This window comes from Corvus kubaryi, unplaced genomic scaffold (genome assembly GCF_017639235.1).
Source record: "Corvus kubaryi isolate FWS band 111438036 unplaced genomic scaffold, C.kubaryi_AGA036_p1.0 36168, whole genome shotgun sequence".
Taxonomy (NCBI): Eukaryota; Metazoa; Chordata; class Aves; order Passeriformes; family Corvidae; genus Corvus; species Corvus kubaryi.
Window position 1 is genome coordinate 232 of NW_024580822.1, and position 5,101 is coordinate 5,332.

Below are 5,101 nucleotides of genomic sequence, written 5' to 3' on the forward strand. Positions count from 1 at the left end.
ATTTTTTCTTACAGAAGTGTGGATTCTATTGACCAGTAAGATTAACACACGATTCTAGTTTTCTTTTTCTTAACCCATCCTGGTCTAATTCTAACACTCGTAAGCCTCACACAAGTGTTACATCGGTATTACACAGATTTGCACATACAGTTTCTATCAGCTCTTACTGTTTATGTGAACACTCCATCTAAAAAATGTGAACAGTGTAATTCCATCTAGATTTTGTCTAAAGTAAAGAATTCTGTGAAAAGGTAACACTGCTGCAGCAAGAGCTGTGTTTAAGATCTCTGCTACAGCTTTTTCATGTTTAAGGCACTTAGCACATATTTCTACTAAAAGTTAAAAATCTGTATTTCTATTTCATTTTGGTGTGGCTTCATGGATGTCAGCTTGTCCAAAGGTTTTAATTCACACCTAATGCTTTGGCTTCCCTCTGGGCCTGAGGGAACTTCTCTAACAAGAAGGTTAGAAACAAAGTTAGAAAGGTAAAAGTTAGAAAGTAAAAAATAAATTTAGAAAGGCACAAAGTTAGAAATGTAGAGTGTTAGAAACAAACAAAGCTAGAAAGGTAAAAATGGGGAGAAAAACAAAGGTTTAAAGTTTCAAAGTTACAAACAAAGGCAGAAAGTTAGAACCAAATAAAGGTAGAAAGTTAGAAAGGTAGCAACAAAAATGGTAGGAATGTAGAAAGGTAGAAACAAGCAAAAGTAGAGAGTTAGAAATGTAGAAAGTCAGAAAAGTAGAAACAAAGATAGGAAGTCAGAGATGTAGAAAGTTACAAACTACCAAAGGTAAAAATGAACAAAGGTAAAGAGAGAGAAAACTTAGAAAGGTGGTACAAAGTCATAAAAGTAGAAACAAAAAAGGTAGAAAGGCAGAAGGTCAGAAGGGTAGAAATGAACAAATGTAGAAAGGTAGAAAGGTAGAAATGAACAAAGGTAGAAATGTAGAAAGTTAGAAATGAAGAAAGATGGAAAGATAGAAAGTTCAAATGGTAGAAACAAACAAACATGTCAAGTTAGAAATTTAGAAAGGTAGAAAGCAACAAAGGTAGAAAAATAGAAAGGTAGAGAGTCAGAACCAAACAAAGGTAGAAAGTTAAAAAGGTAGAAATGAACAAAGGGAGGAAGTTGGAGAGGCAGAAAGTGCAGAGGCTGGCAGCAGCCATTCCAGCCTTAACGAGAGCCCTGAGTGGGAGAGCAGCTTGTTACACTGATCTTCACTTTGCTAAGCGCCTTCTGCTCTCTCGGGAAAGATGCAGAGCAGGCAAATGGCTACAGGTAGAAGCACCAGGTGTGACTGTTCTTCCTTCACCTCCCAGAAAGCTGGGGGGTTTCATGTTTGAGTCAGTGGCCTAGAAGGGGCAGAAAGTCTGCCCTGACAAGTGTGTGGGCATGGATCTGTTTTGTCTTTCCCTGTGCCCATTCCCAAAACTCTCTTAAAACTTTCCCAAAATAGAAACACAGAAATACTGGGGCTTGTGTAATAAAGAGAGATCCTGCCTGAAGAAACAGTGGTCTCTGTTTGGTTTTTTCCAAGCTGCTACAGAAACAAACAAAGGTAGAAAGGTAAAAATGAACAAAGGAAGGAAGGTGAAAAAGGTAGTTCAAAATCTGTTTATGGCCCCATGAAAAAGAAAGTTGCTTTGAGCTGAAAACCTAAGGAGGCTTTAGGCCCCTCCCTGCAGGCACAAATTCCCTCTCTCTGCTTCTTCTTTTTCTAGAGCTGCATTTTGGAGCAGCCCAAGCTCAGGGATCAATCAGGGAATAAAGAGGATTTTTTCCCTTCACCTCTGCTTCCCCAATCTCCTGTGGCCAGGGACATTTAACAGCCCCAATTTAAAGAGCTCTGACCTGCAGACAGCAGGGAAAAGCTGCTTTTTCCTCTCCTGATCCTCAGATGTGTTTTCAGTCCCTGCTAGGCGGCTCCCTAATTCCAGCCCTGCAACAAAAGGCCCATTTTAAACCCAATATTCCTATTTCAGGCAGAGCTGGGGGGATTTTTGCTGAGTTTGAAGTTCCTGGAAGCCTTTGGCACTTTGCTTTCAGTGATCCTGGATCCAGCCCAGCAAGAGCTGCCCCAGATCTGGGGCAAGGTGGAAAGAAGGGAGCAGATTAAGATCCTAATCTTGATTCCATCACGGATTTTTTCATCACCAGTCCTGGTGAATCACTTTCACTTTTATTATTCCTCCTGTCCCATTCTCCATCTGGGAGATAAGATCTTCTTCCCTGGGCTTTTTTTTAAATTTCAGGTAGATTGCACTGACACCTTCTGAGGGAGGATGGATTGACAGCTGAATGGATTTTAGTAGAGGAAACAGCTTTAAAAAGCCAGAAAAAATCTGTTTATGATCCCATGAAAAAGAAAGTTGCTTTGAGCTGAAAACCTAAGGAGGCTTTAGGCTCTGTACAGTCCTGAATTAATGAGAGTTTCTGTTCTATTCCTAATTTTCAAAGCTTTTGCTTTTAAAGACAAAGTCCATATTAATGTTTTGTTCCAGCCATTACCTGGCCTCGAAATCTGGGACCTCAGCCATGCTGTTCCCTAATCCCAGGGATTACCCAGCCCTTCTTTCCCTTGCATCCTAAATACCACACAAAAAAAGGGCCGAAGGGCTCATTTCAATTTTATCTGCAGTGGTTTTATCTCAAAACTTCCTCAAGTGTTTCTCCATTTCTCTTTGAATCCGGGGGCGAGGGGAGCAGCTCCTTTGGAGCTGTGATTTTCCCAGATTTCCCAGGCTTTACAGGAAGGGGAGGAACACAAGGTCGTTTCCCTCAATCAGGAATTTTGCTGTGGGAATTCAGCTGCTCTCCAGGCAGTTCTTCTGTCAAACCATTAATCAGCTCGGAAAAGTTGATTAATCCACGTAGGGGCTGTGGAGAGGATACAAAGGAACTTTTCCATGATTTTGGGGCTTGAAGAGGGAGTGAATTTCCCTCGAAGCTGGGAAGGGCCTGAGGATGATAAAGCAAAGGAGCAGCTCCATCTCTCCCTGGCAGAGAGCTCTGGGCTCCATTATGGATACAAATCAATCCCAGCAGGATTTCAAAGGGTTTCTTTAGGATGTCAGGTCCCTCTTTATCAGATCCCTGCTGGGATTCAGGGCCTGCCTGGTCACGGGGTGCTTTGATAAGGGCTGGATTTAAATCCCAGATCTGAGAGCAGACATGAAAGTTCCCTGGGTTTCTAAGGGTTGAAAAGCTCGAGCTGGCTTTGCTGCAGAGCTGAAAAGTCAGGATAAGAGAGAGCAAGGAGTGGCCAGCAGGCTCAGGCTCCTGATCACGCCCCTGGGACCCATGGGATCCATAGGATCCGTGGCCTCTGGCACGCTGCTCCAGCACCCTGCAGGGTGACTGACAGCCGGGCAGGGGAAGGAGCCACCAGCAGCTCTGCGATGTGCACCATCATTCACCTTGCACGTGGCCTAAACAGCCACCAAGCACCGATGGACTGACTGAGCCGAAAATATCGGAGAGATCTCAGTTTGCACTCCAAATTCCCTGCAGCCTGTTCCCTTCCTGATCCATCCCTTGAAGCAGCAAGAGTGGAATTCCTCCCGTGGTTGCTCTTTCCCTCCTGTTTTCCACGCAACAAGAAAAAGCAGCCACGTGAACAGGAGTAAAAGCCCCAAACCCACAAAAAAGCACACATTCTCAGCATCACTAATCCCTGCCAAATTGCCAGGAACCTTCCAAAACTACATCCAAGCTTGGAAACAGGGAGCCAGTTGTTTGTTTAAGCAGCTATTGATCCAGTCTCTTCCAGCTAATTAAACTATTCACTATTTAAACTCATTAAACTGCTCATCCTGCTCCTGGCAGCCAGAGGCAAAGAAGAAATCGTGTCTAGATTAAATGGTGATGGTGAATGTGCCCATGCCAGTCCTTGGAGAGGTTGGAATTGCATCCCTGTTCCTCTGCTCTCTTTTCCTTCCTTTTTCCTGCAGTGATTCCCACCCGCATTCCTCAGCTCCAGCTCTCTGAGCAGCCTCACGGGGAGCATTTCATCCCCTTGGAGCCAACTCCATTTGTTGCATCCTTCATGCCTCAACCACCCCTAAAAGCAGGGAAGTGCTGATGGGCAGTGCAGCTGCTTCCACTCGGGAATGTTTCCAGTGGAACAGGGAGGGAATTCTGAGAAGCTTCCACCCACTGCACGTTATTGCTGGATAAAAGGTGAGGCAGCAAAGGATCAACAAAGGGAGATTTCAGCAAGACAAAGTCCAGACAGAGAGGCTGCAAGTGTTGCTGGGGCTGCTAAGCTGGGAAAACTGCAAGGTCAGGCTGTGGGAACATGGATTATACTCAGGTCTGGAACCGGTGTTGGGAAGAGAGGGAGAAGGAGAAGGAGAAGGAGAAGGAGAAGGAGAAGGAGAAGGAGAAGGAGAAGGAGAAGGAGAAGGAGAAGGAGGAGAAGGAGAAGGAGAAGGAGGAGAAGGAGGAGAAAGGGCCCAAAGTAACTGCACAGCAAATTTCCTTACCATGAGCCAGGCTCATTCCCTGAGCTGACCGATATCTCTGAGCTCCCCTTCATGGCACAGCCCTGCCAGTAAAGAACAGAAGTTCCTGCCGCTCCCACTGGAATTCTGTAGCGTGCCTGGCATTCCATACGTTCTGCTGCCTGAGAATTCCTGCAGCCGTCCTTGGGAAGAGCAGTTCACTGCCACAGGAGGAACAAGAGGAAAGCAGTTGCCACTCTCGGGTTCTGTGCTCTGTAAAAAGTAAAACCAGATCAAGATCAAAGCTCCATAAAGCTGGAGCCATCTCCAACCTCGGGACAGCACTTCCGTGGGAAAAGCGTGGATGGGCAATTAGGAAGGAGATCATCATGCAAATGGGCAAGGGGGGGAATTAAATTCTGCTGCTTTCTGATTGAGGCCTGCTTCAATTTGCAGCCTTTATAATATCAGTTTAATGGGACTTTTTGTGCTTTAAAGAGGTTTTTATTAGCTGGGGGTTGTCCCTGCCTGGACTGAGGCACAGCACAATGAGTCTCCTGCCTCCTGAAGCCGTGTCGTTATCCCAGCATCTGAAATTAAAAACCAACACTCTGGGAAACCTCTCTACTCTGAGGAGAAGTGTGAAGAGTGTTTGGG

General features: G+C 45.1%; 1 long non-coding RNA gene across 1 annotated transcript; it reads left to right on the forward strand.

The window, feature by feature from the left end:
• Positions 1 to 797: 797 nt before the first annotated feature.
• LOC121660467 lies at positions 798 to 1,867 on the forward strand. Its single transcript, XR_006014675.1, has 2 exons — positions 798 to 890; positions 923 to 1,867. It is a non-coding gene; the product is annotated as an uncharacterized LOC121660467 (long non-coding RNA).
• The last annotated feature ends 3,234 nt before the right edge of the window (positions 1,868 to 5,101 follow it).